The sequence below is a fragment of the Manis pentadactyla genome, chromosome 2, assembly GCF_030020395.1.
Source record: "Manis pentadactyla isolate mManPen7 chromosome 2, mManPen7.hap1, whole genome shotgun sequence".
In the NCBI taxonomy this organism is placed as follows: domain Eukaryota; kingdom Metazoa; phylum Chordata; class Mammalia; order Pholidota; family Manidae; genus Manis; species Manis pentadactyla.
In genome coordinates, this window is record NC_080020.1 from 172,000,426 (window position 1) to 172,014,352 (window position 13,927).

Consider the following 13,927-nt stretch of genomic DNA (forward strand, 5'->3'; position numbering starts at 1 on the left):
ATAAGGACAGACTGTTAAAAGCAGCCAGAGGCAGAAATAAGATCACATACAAAGGAAAGCCCATCAGGCTAACATCAGACTTCTCAGCAGAAACCTTACAGGCCAGAAGGGAGTGGCATGATGTATTTAATGCCATGAAGCAGAAGGGCCTGGAACCAAGAGTACTTTATCCGGCAAGATTATCATTTAAATTTGAAGGAAGGATTAAACAATTTCCAGATAAGCAAAAGCTGAGAGAGTTTACCTCCCACAAACCATCTCTGCAGTCTATTTTGGAGGGACTGATATAGATGGAAGTGTTCCTAGGGTTGGACAGCTGTCACCAGAGGTAGGAAAACCATGGTAGGGAGGGTGGAGCAGCTGATTGCGAGACAAATGCAAAATTAAACTGACTATCCCCAAAGCCAATCAAGGGATAGACAAAAAGTACAAAATTTGATACCTAATATGTAAAGAATGAAGGAGGAAGAAGGAGCAAAAATAGAAAAGAACCTTTAGATTGTGTTTGTAACAGCATACTAAGTGAGTTAAGTTAGACTCTTAGTAAGGAAAGTAACCTGGAACCTTTGGTAACCACGAATCTACAGCCTGAAATGGCAATAAGTACATACCTATCGATAATCACCCTAAATGTCAATGGACTGAATGCACTGATCAAAAGACATAGAGTCATTGAATGGATAAAAAAACAAGACCCATCTATATGCTTCTTACAAGAGACTCACCTCAAACCCAAAGACATGCACAGACTAAAAGTCAAGGGATGGAAAAAGATATTTCATGCAACTAACAGAGAAAAAAGCAGGTGTTACAGTACTTGTATCAGACAAAATAGACTTCAAAACAAAGAAAGTAACAAGATAAAGAAGGACATTACATAATGATAAAGGGGTCAGTCCAACAAGAGGACATAACCATTATAAATATATATGCACACAACACAGGAGCACCAGCATATGTGAAACAAATACTAAAAGAACTAAAGGAAGAAACAATGCAATGCACTCATTTTAGGAGACTTCAACACACCATTCACTCTGAAGGACAGATCAACCAGACAGAAAATAAGTAAGGACACACAGTCACTGAACAACACACTAGAACAGATGGACCTAATAGACATCTAAAGAACTCTACACCCAAAAGCAACAGGATACACATTCTTCTCAAGTGCACATGGAACATTCTAAAGAATAGACCACATACTAGGCCACAAAAAGAGCCTCAGTAAATTCAAAAAGATTGAAATTCTACCAACCAACTTTTCGGACAATTTCCAACAAATAGAAGAGGAGGGAATACTCCCAAACTCATTCTGTGAAGCCAACATCACCCTAATACCAAAGCCAGGCAAACACCCCACCAAAAAGAAAATTACAGACCAATATCCCTGATGAACGTAGATGCAAAAATACTCAATAAAATATTAGCAAACCAAATTCAAAAATATATCAAAAGGATCATACACCACAACCAAGTGGGATTCATCCCAGGGATGCAAGGATGGTACAACATTCGAAAATCCATCAACATCATCCACCACATCAACAAAAAGAAAGACAAAAACCACATGATCTTCATAGATGCTGAAAAAGCTTTTGACAAAATTCAACATCCATTCATGATAAAAACTCTCAGCAAAATGGGTATAGAGGGCAAGTACCTCAATATAATAAAGGCCATATATGATAAACCCACAGCCAACATCATACTGAACAGCAAGAAGCTGAAAGCTTTTCCTCTGAGATCGGGAACTAGACAGGGATGCCCACATTGTCCACTGTTATTTAACAGTATGGGAGGTCCTAGCCACAGCAATCAGACAAAACAAAGAAATACAAGGAATCCAGATTGGTAAAGAAGTTAAACTGTCACTGTTTGCAGATGACATGATACTGTACATAAAAAACCCTAAAGACTCCACTCCAAAACGACTAGAACTGATATCAGAATACAGCAAAGTTGCAGGATACAAAATTAACACACACAAATCTGTGGCTTTCCTATACACTAACAATGAACCAATAGAAAGAGAAATCAGGAAAATAATTCCACTCACAATTGCATCAAAAAGAATAAAATAGAGGGTGGGGCGGAAGATGGCGGCGTGAGTAGAGCAGCGGAAATCTCCTCCCAAAACAGCATATATCTATGAAAATATAACAAAGACAACCCTTCCTAGAATAAAGACCAGAGGACACAGGACAATATCCAGACCACATCCACACCTGAGAGAACCCAGCGCCTCGCGAAGGGGGTAAGATACAAGCCCCGGCCCCGCGGGAGCCGAGCGCCCCTCCCCCCAGCTCCCGGCGGGAGAAGAGCAGGCAGAGCGGGAGGGAGACGGAGCCCAGGGCTGCCGAACACCCAGCCCCAGCCATCCGGGCCAGAGTGCAGGGCCCTCGATACTGGGAAAACAGGGCAGCAAGAACAGTGAGCGGGCACTGGAGGCTGGGCCACAGAGGACATAAGAAAAGCGCGCGACCATTTTTTTTTTTTTTGCTTTTTTGCTGCTTTGTTTTGGCGAGCGCATTTTGGAAGTCTTAAAGGGACAGGGACCCCAATATTAGGGAAACAGGGCAGAAAGACCGGTGAGCAGAGGCCTGAGGCTAGCACTGGAGAATAAAGAAAAACGAACGACCACCTTTTTAAAAATTTTTTTTTTTTTAATTAAAAAAATTTTTTTTCTTGTTTTTTTTGTGGTCGTTGTTTTGTTTTGGCGGGTGCTTTTTGGAAGTCTTAAAGGGGCAGGGCGGGCCACTTAGTCCAGAGGTAGGGAATCCGGGATCTCTGGGCACCCTAACCCCTGGGCTGCAGGGACCAGGGAGGCCCCTTACAGAGATAAATAGCCTCCCAGCAGCTCCTGCTCCAACGCGACTCCACCATTTTGGAGTAGCTGCCCGAGCCAGGCCACGCCCACAGCAACAGCGGAGATTAACTCCATAGCAGCCGGGCAGGAAGCAGAAACCCTGTCTGCGCGCAGCTGCGCAGCACAAGCCACTAGAGGCCGCTGTTCTCCCAGGAGAGGAGGGCCACAAACCAACAAGAAAGGAAGTCCTTCCAGCCGTCACTCGTCCCAGTTCTGCAGACTATTCCTATCACCATGAAAAGGCAAAGCTACAGGCAGACAAAGATCACAGAGACAACACCAGAGAAGGAGACAGACCTAACCAGTCTTCCTGACAAAGAATTCAAAATAAGAATCATAAACATGCTGACAGAGATGCAGAGAAATACGCAAGAAAAATGGGATGAAGTCCGGAAAGAGATCACAGATGCCAGGAAGGAGATCGCAGAAATGAAACAAACTCTGGAAGGGTTTATAAGCAGAATGGATAGAATGCAAGAGGCCATTGATGAAATTGAAATCAGAGAACAGGAACGCATAGAAGCTGACATAGAGAGAGACAAAAGGATCTCCAGGAATGAAACAATATTAAGAGAACTGTGTGACCAATCTAAAAGCAATATCCGTATTATAGGGGTCCCAGAAGAAGAAGAGAGAGGCAAAGAGATGGAAAGTATCTTAGAAGAAATAATTGCTGAAAACTTCCCCACACTGGGGGAGGAAGTAATCGAACAGACCACGGAAATACACAGAACCCCCAACAGAAAGGATCCAAGAAGGGCAACACCAAGACACATAATAATTAAAATGGCAAAGATCAAGGACAAGGAAAGAGTGTTAAAGGCAGCTAGAGAGAAAAAGGTCACCTATAAAGGGAAACCCATCAGGCTAACGTCAGATTTCTCAACAGAAACCCTACAGGCCAGAAGAGAATGGCATGATATATTTAATACAATGAAACAGAAGGGCCTTGAACCAAGGATACTGTATCCAGCACGACTATCATTCAAATATGACGGTGGGATTAAACAATTCCCAGACAAACAAAAGCTGAGGGAATTTGCTTTCCACAAACCACCTCTACAGAACATCTTACAGGGACTGCTCTAGATGGGAGCATTCCTAGAAAGAGCACAGCACAAAACACCCAACATATGAAGAATCGAGGAGGAGGAACAAGAAGGGAGAGAAGAAAAGAATCTCCAGACAGTGTATATAACAGCTCAATAAGCGAGCTAAGTTAGGCAGTAAGATACTAAAGAGGCTAACCTTGAACCTTTGGTAACCACGAATTTAAAGCCTGCAATGGCAATAAGTACATATCTTTCAATAGTCACCCTAAATGTTAATGGGTTGAATGCACCAATCAAAAGACACAGAGTAACAGAATGGATAAAAAAGCAAGACCCATCTATATGCTGCTTACAAGAAACTCACCTCAAACCCAAAGACATGTACAGACTAAAAGTCAAGGGATGGAAAAACATATTTCAAGCAAACAACAGTGAGAAGAAAGCAGGGGTTGCAGTACTAATATCAGACAAAATAGACTTCAAAACAAAGAAAGTAACAAGAGATAAAGAAGGACACTACATAATGATAAAGGGCTCAGTCAAACAAGAGGATATAACCATTCTAAATATATATGCACCCAACACAGGAGCACCAGCATATGTGAAACAAATACTAACAGAACTAAAGGGGGATATAGACTGCAATGCATTCATTCTAGGAGACTTCAACACACCACTCACCCCAAAGGATAGATCCACTGGGCAGAAAATAAGTAAGGACACGGAAGCACTGAACAACACAGTAGAGCAGATGGACCTAATAGACATCTATAGAACTCTACATCCAAAAGCAGCGGGATATACATTCTTCTCAAGTGCACATGGAACATTCTCCAGAATAGACCACATACTAGGCCACAAAAAGAGCCTCAGAAAATTCCAAAAGATTGAAATCCTACCAACCAACTTTTCAGACCACAAAGGCATAAAACTAGAAATAAACTGTACAAAGAAAGCAAAGAGGCTCACAAACACATGGAGGCTTAACAACACGCTCCTAAATAATCAATGGATCAATGACCAAATCAAAATGGAGATCCAGCAATATATGGAAACAAATGACAACAACAACACTAAGCCCCAACTTCTGTGGGACACAGCAAAAGCAGTCTTAAGAGGAAAGTATATAGCAATCCAAGCATATTTAAAAAAGGAAGAGCAAACCCAAATGAATGGTCTAATGTCACAATTATCGAAATTGGAAAAAGAAGAACAGATGAGGCCTAAGGTCAGCAGAAGGAGGGACATAATAAAGATCAGAGAATAAATAAATAAAATTGAGAAGAATAAAACAATAGCAAAAATCAATGAAACCAAGAGCTGGTTCTTCGAGAAAATAAACAAAATAGATAAGCCTCTAGCCAGACTTATTAAGAAGAAAAGAGAGTCAACACAAATCAACAGTATCAGAAACGAGAAAGGAAAAATCACGACGGACCCCACGGAAATGCAAAGAATTATTGGAGAATACTATGAAAACCTATATGCTAACAAGCTGGGAAACCTAGGAGAAATGGACAACTTCCTAGAAAAATATAACCTTCCAAGATTGACCCAGGAAGAAACAGAAAATCTAAACAGACCAATTACCAGCAACGAAATTGAAGAGGTAATCAAAAAACTACCAAAGAACAAAACCCCCGGGCCAGATGGATTTACCTCGGAATTTTATCAGACATACAGGGAAGACATAATACCCATTCTCCTTAAATTTTTCCAAAAAATAGAGGAGGAGGGGATACTCCCAAACTCATTCTATGAAGCTAACATCACCCTAATACCAAAACCAGGCAAAGACCCCACCAAAAAAGAAAACTACAGACCAATATCCCTGATGAACGTAGATGCAAAAATACTCAACAAAATATTAGCAAACCGAATTCAAAAATACATCAAAAGGATCATACACCATGACCAAGTGGGATTCATTCCAGGGATGCAAGGATGGTACAACATTCGAAAGTCCATCAACATCATCCACCACATCAACAAAAAGAAAGACAAAAACCACATGATCATCTCCATAGATGCTGAAAAAGCATTTGACAAAGTTCAACATCCATTCATGTTAAAAACTCTCAGCAAAATGGGAATAGAGGGCAAATACCTCAACATAATAAAGGCCATCTATGATAAACCCACAGCCAACATTATATTGAACAGCGAGAAGCTGAAAGCATTTCCTCTGAGATCGGGAACTAGACAGGGATGCCCACTCTCTCAACTGTTATTTAACATAGTACTGGAGGTCCTAGCCACGGCAATCAGACAAAATAAAGAAATACAAGGAATCCAGATTGGTAAAGAAGAAGTTAAACTGTCACTATTTGCAGATGACATGATACTGTACATAAAAAACCCTAAAGACTCCACCCCAAAACTACTAGAACTGATATCGGAATACAGCAAAGTTGCAGGATACAAAATCAACACACAGAAATCTGTGGCTTTCCTATATACTAACAATGAACCAACAGAGAGAGAAATCAGGAAAACAACTCCATTCACAATTGCATCAAAAAAATAAAATACCTAGGAATAAACCTAACCAAAGAAGTGAAAGACTTATACTCTGAAAACTACAAGTCACTCTTAAGAGAAATTAAAGGGGACACTAACAGATGGAAACTCATCCCATGCTCGTGGCTAGGAAGAATTAATATCGTCAAAATGGCCATCCTGCCCAAAGCAATATACAGATTTGATGCAATCCCTATGAAACTACCAGCAACATTCTTCAATGAACTGGAACAAATAATTCAAAAATTCATATGGAAACACCAAAGACCCCGAATAGCCAAAGCAATCCTGAGAAAGAAGAATAAAGTAGGGGGGATCTCACTCCCCAACTTCAAGCTCTACTATAAAGCCATAGTAATCAAGACAATTTGGTACTGGCACAAGAGCAGAGCCACAGACCAATGGAACAGACTAGAGAATCCAGACATTAACCCAGACATATATGGTCAATTAATATTTGATAAAGGAGCCATGGACATACAATGGCGAAATGACAGTCTCTTCAACAGGTGGTGCTGGCAAAACTGGACAGCTACATGTAGGAGAATGAAACTGGACCATTGTCTAACCCCATATACAAAAGTAAACTCAAAATGGATCAAAGACCTGAATGTAAGCCATGAAACCATTAAACTCTTGGAAGAAAACATAGGCGAAAACCTCTTAGACATAAACATGAGTGACCTCTTCTTGAACATATCTCCCCGGGCAAGGAAAACAACAGCAAAAATGAATAAGTGGGACTATATTAAGCTGAAAAGCTTCTGTACAGCAAAAGACACCATCAATAGAACAAGAAGGATCCCTACAGTATGGGAGAATATATTTGAAAATGACACATCCGATAAAGGCTTGACGTCCAGAATATATAAGGAGCTCTCACGCCTCAACAAACAAAAAACAAATAACCCAATTAAAAAATGGGCAGAGGAACTGAACAGACAGTTCTCCAAAAAAGAAATACAGATGGCCAACAGACACATGAAAAGATGCTCCACATCGCTAATTATCAGAGAAATGCAAATTAAAACTACAATGAGGTATCACCTCACACCAGTAAGGATGGCTGCCATCCAAAAGACAAACAACAACAAATGTTGGCGAGGCTGTGGAGAAAGGGGAACCCTCCTACACTGCTGGTGGGAATGTAAGTTAGTTCAACCATTGTGGAAAGCAGTATGGAGGTACATCAAAATGCTCAAAACAGACTTACCATTTGACCCAGGAATTGCACTCCTAGGAATTTACCCTAAGAATGCAGCAATCAAGTTTGAGAAAGACAGATGCACCCCTATGTTTATTGCAGCACTATTTACAATAGCCAAGAATTGGAAGCAACCTAAATGTCCATCAATAGATGAATGGATAAAGAAGATGTGGTACATATACACAATGGAATACTACTCAGCTATAAGAAAAGGGCAAATCCAATCATTTGCAGCAACATGGATGGAGCTGGAGGGTATTATGCTCAGTGAAACAAGCCAAGCGGAGAAAGAGAAATACCAAATGATTTCACTTATCTGTGGAATATAAGAACAAAGGAAAAACTGAAGGAACAAAACAGCAGCAGAATCACAGAACTCAAGAATGGACTAACAGGTACCAAAGGGAAAGGGACTGGGGAGGATGGGTGGGTAGGGAGGGATAAGGGGGGGAGAAGTAGGGGGGTATTAAGATTAACATGCATGGGGGGGTAGGAGAAAAGGGAGGGCTGTACAACACAGAGAAGGAAAGTAGTGATTCTACAACATTTTGCTATGCTGATGGACAGTGACTGTAAAGGGGTTTATAGGGGAGACCTGGTATAGGGGAGAGCCTAGTAAACATAATATTCGTCATGTAAGTGTAGATTAGTGATAGCAAAAAAAAAAAAAGGGCAGTTCCTGTGCAGTAACCTCCAACGAGTTCTACACAAGGGTATAAAGGGCATATAAAAGTGTAGGCAAAGGGTCTGTTTGTGGTTATACAGAGGATCAAAGCCTAATTGGGCTACCCCGAAAATGAACTAAGATACGATATGAAAAAGAACTTCCAACATCTGCACCCTCTGGAAGACTCATGCCAGAAGATGATCATCAAAAAACCCCAACAAAGATCCACGCACTGCTACAGGTGTAGATGCACTCATCCCACCAGTTCCTGGACCTGCCATGGGAATGAGGAAGGAGATATCTAAGCTGGCCTGTGCATACAGTAAAACAACAAAATTGGACTGGATCTATACTGTTGGAACTCAACCAAGAATTTGGAGAAGTGCAAATTGTAGCGCTCCAAAGTCTTACAACTACAAACTATTTATTGTTAAAAGAACATATGGCATGTGAACAGTCCCCAGGAATGGGTTGTTTTAATTTGTCTGATTTCTCTCAGACTGTTCAAGTTCATTTGGACAATATCCACCATATCATAGATAACTTTTCACAAATGCCTAAGGTGCCTAACTGGTTTTCTTGGTTTCACTGTAGATGGCTGGTAATTACAGATATGCTTTGGTTATGTAACTATACTCCTATTATGTTAATGTGTGTGTGCAATTTAAGTAGTAGCTTAAAACCTATACATGCTGAAGTTACTCTACAAGAAGATATATCAAAGAAATAATCAATCTTCCCATGTTTTCTTCCGCCTGCTACTTCTATAGCTTTTCTTCTTCCTTCCTAATTACAACCCTTAAATAGAATTCATGCCTCATATCAAATTTACCGAGTATCATAATGCTTCCAAGTGGTAAAGATACCTCAAGACAAATGCTGGGCATAGAAGCCACAGGGCATAAATATGCAAAGAAGTAAAAAGCTAACTTTTTCAAACAATAAGGCTTCTCTCTCACTTACCAACTTCACATTTCCCTGTATGGCCCCGGAAGATGACTGGTTAGCCAGAGACGGGTAAGATTCCTCAAGGGAGGAACAACCTAAGACAGGCACAGTCGCAGGGGGGCTATCAGGTGAGAAATTGGGGATCAACAGAGGTGAGGCTTAGAATGTCACCCCCCCGTTCTGAGAGAAATCTTCTGCATACGTGGATGTTTTATTGCCCTTGTCTAGCTTGGATTAACACATAGTCTACAGGCACACACCTGATCATCTACATGTGCTCTCTTACAACACTAAACTATGTTTTCTACCTTTATCTTGTATCTACCTACCACTTCAGCATTTTATTAAAAATAATAATAATAAAGAGAGAAATGTGGTATCCACATATAAATCAAGTATAAAAACCAAATGAGTATTCATATTTGAACTGACTGTTTATAGTTCATAATGCATGAGCAAAACCGAAAGTTTCTGTGATGACTGCCCTTGTACTGTTCACTATGTAACTTATTCATTATGTAAGAATTTGTTCTACATGTAAAAACTTGTTTGTTATGCCTCAGAAGATTGGAGACTGACAAAAATTAGGCTTGGGGTGGAATAATGATTGTGCATTGAGCATTGACTCCCCTATACAGAATTTTATTGTCGTTAACAACCATTTGATCAATAAATATGAGAGATGCCCTCACAAAAAAAAAAAAAAAAAAAAAAAGGACAGACTTCCAATGGTAAAATAAATTAGTAACCGGGATGTAAGGTATAGCATAAGGAATATAGTCAAGATATTGTAACAGCCTGGTAGGGTGAAAGCTGGAACCTAGAATTATGTATATAAATGTTCTACCACTGTGTTGTACACTTGAAACTCATGTAATGTAATACTGTGTGTCCACTACCCTTCAATAAAAAATAATTATTAAAAAAAAAAAAAAAAGAATAAAATACCTAGGAATAAACCTAACCAAAGAAGTGAAAGACCTATACCCTGAAAACAAAAGACACTCTTAAGAGAAATTAAAGAGGACACTAACAAATGGAAACATCCCATGCTCGTGGCTAGGAAGAATTAATATCGTCAAAATGGCCATCCTGCCCAAAGCAATATACAGATTTGATGCAATCCCTATCAAATTACCAGCAACATTCTTCAATGAACTGGAACAAATAGTTCAAAAATTCATATGGAAACACCAAAGATCCCAAATAGCCAAAGCAATCCTGAGAAAGAAGAATAAAGTGGGGGGGATCTCACTCCCCAACTTCAAGCTCTACTACAAAGCCACAGTAATCAAGACAATTTGGTACTGGCACAAGAACAGAGCCACAGACCAGTGGAACAGATTAGAGACTCCAGACATTAACCCAAACATGTATGGTCAATTCATATATGATAAAGGAGCCATGGACATGCAATGGGGAAATGACAATCTCTTCAACAGATGGTGCTGGCAAAACTGGACAGCTACATGTAAGAGAATGAAACTGGATCACTGTCTAACCCCATACACAAAAGTAAATTCGAAATGGATCAAAGACTTGAATGTAAGTCATGAAACCATAAAACTCTTAGGAAAAAACATAGGCAAAAATCTCTTAGATGTAAACATGAGTGACGTCTTCTTGAACATATCTCCCCAGGCAAGGGAAACAACAGCAAAAATGAACAAATGAGACTATATCAAGCTGAAAAGCTTCTGTACAGCAAAGGACACCATCAATAGAACAAAAAGGTACCCTACAGTATGGGAGAATATATTCGTAAATGACAGATCCGATAAAGGGTTGACATCCAAAATATATAAAGAGCTCATGCACCTCAACAAACAAAAAGCAAATAATCCAATTAAAAAATGGGCAGAGGAGCTGAACAGTTCTCCAAAGAAGAAATTCAGATGGCCAACAGACACATGAAAAGATGCTCCACATCGCTAGTTATCAGAGAAATGCAAATTAAAACCACAATGAGATATCACCTCACACCAGTAAGGATGGCTACCATCCAAAAGACAAACAACAACCAATGTTGGTGAGGTTGTGGAGAAAGGGGAACCCTCCTACACTGCTGGTGGGAATGTAAATTAGTTCAACCATTGTGGAAAGCAGTATGGAGATTCCTCAAAATGCTCAAAATAGACTTACCATTTGACCCAGGAATTCCACTTCTAGGAATTTACCCTAAGGATGCAGCACTCCAGTTTGAAAAAGACATATGCACCCCTATGTTTATCGCAGCACTATTTACAATAGCCAAGAAATGGAAGCAACCTAAGCGTCCATCAGTAGATGAATGGATAAAGAAGATGTGGTACATATACACAATGAAATATTATTCAGCCATAAGAAGAAAACAAATCCTACAATTTGCAACAACATGGATGGAGTTAGAGGGTATTATGCTCAGTGAAATAAGCCAAGCAGAGAAAGACAAATACCAAATGATTTCACTCATCTGTGGAGTATAAGAAAAAAAGAAAAACTGAAGGAACAAAACAGCAGCAGAATCACAGAACCCAAGAATGGACTAACAGTTACCAAAGGGAAAGAGACTGGGGAGAATGGGAGGGTAAGGAGGAATAAGGGCAGGGAAGAAGAAAGGGGGTATAATGATTAGCATGTATAATGTGGGTGAGGGAAAGGGGAGGGCTGTGCAACACAGAGAAGACAAGTAGTGATTCTGCAACATCTTACTATGCTGATGGACAGTGACTGTAATGGGGTTTGTTGGGGGAACTTGGGGTAGGGGAGAGCCTAGTAAACAATGTTCTTCATGTAATTGTAAATTAATGGTAACAAAATAAATTAATTAAATAAATTTTAAAAAGTAATAAAATGAGCCTTGACCCTATTTTCTATATAAACACACCAAGAAAAAAAAAAAGATGATGGACCAGAAACAAAAAGACACAATACCTTTGACCTTGAAGCAGGTAAAGATCTCTTGGGTAGGACACAGAAAACACTAGCGAAGAATGAAGAAGAAAAAAAATGACCACTTAGACTTTATAAAAATTTAAAATTCATGCAGAAATATTCAACATCTTAAGTCCTCTGGGACATATGAGTTAAAATCACAGTGATACACCATTTCACACTAGAATGAGTGAGAAAGATGAACGTCAGTGAATGCTGCAGGAAGCTGTTGGCATGCTCCAAATGCATTGTAATGCAAGTCTAAAATGCAACCACCACTTTGGAGAACTGTTCCTCAGATCTGTTAGTAAAATCAGACACTCACTTACCATACAACTCAGCAATTCCACTCATAGGTATTTACCCAAGAAAAATAAATGTTTGCACACACACAAAAAAATGCTTGTACAAGAGTTTTGATAGAAGCCTTATTAGTAATAGCCCAAAACTAAATAGAATGGCTAACAGATATATTCAAACAAAAGAAAATTACTCAGCATTAGAAATGAAATAATGCATGCAATAAAATAAGCAAATCTCAAAAGCATTAAATGAAAAGTTAGGAAATATATTATGATTCAATGGGTACTAAATATAAGCACAGACAATGAAATGATGGAGGATGGAAAAGAGACAAGGAGACTGAGTAGTGATGGGAATGCTCTGTGTCTTGATTTGCATAGTGGGTATATGGGTGTATTCAGTTAAAAACCCATTGACAGAAAAACCTAAGATCTGTGTATTTTATTGTATATTAGGTTTTCTTTTTTAAGTATAGGTCTGTCTTGCCAATGGGTTTCAGCCCCTGGCAAGTTCGCTATGGATTTAATGTGACCAAAGAAATTGACAGCAAAACATTCTTGGGGTGAAAGGGTTATACCCAACTTTATTTCCAGGTGGCAGGTCAGTCACTAGAATCCCATTCACTCAGAGCAAGTCTGCATGCAGCAAGGCAGTCTCTACCTCTGGGACCCTCTGTCTGCACAGCCGTCCTCTGGGCCTCTCTGCCTGCACAGCCGTCCCTCACAGCTGTCCTCTGGGCCTCTGCATAGTCATCCCACACAGCCATCCTCTGAGCCTCTCTGCCTGCACAGTCATCCCGCAGAGCCATCCCACACAGCTATCCTCTCGGTCTCTGCACAGCCATCCTCTGGGCCTCTGTCCTCAGTGCTACCACCACTCCAGCCTCTGCTCTACTCTCCTGCAGCCTTGCAGCCCTGCCACCATGTCATGCCCAGAACACTGGGTGGAGCTCTTTATATAGAGTCAACAGCCATGTATTGCCCACAGGTGTGCAGTGAACTACTCAACCAGGGCCAGGTGAGAATCCTGGCCACAGGAACTCTCCTTTTATCCACAAGGTCCCACAAGTGTCTGGAACAATGAACTCTAACTGTTAGCCAGTGAGCTAAGTGAGCACCCTTGAAGGCAATACTCAAAGCCCTTCATTATACTGTTTTTGAAGGTAATCAGTGGATAATTAACTGAAGAGCTGATAAGGATAGCCAGAGAGGTTTTTAACATACAGTCCATTAAACCAATGGTTCTTAACCCCTTTTCTGTCCAAACCTAAACCTAACAAATTTCCATCATTAGTGCTTTAGAATCACTGCCCTGGATTATTTCATGTTGGATTTAATGTGATCTACTAACCAGAAATGTCACAAAATTTGTATGACAGTCATAAATACTAATTTACATTGACAATATTCTCTTAAACATTCAAGTCTCAAGGAGTTAGTGCAGAGAAA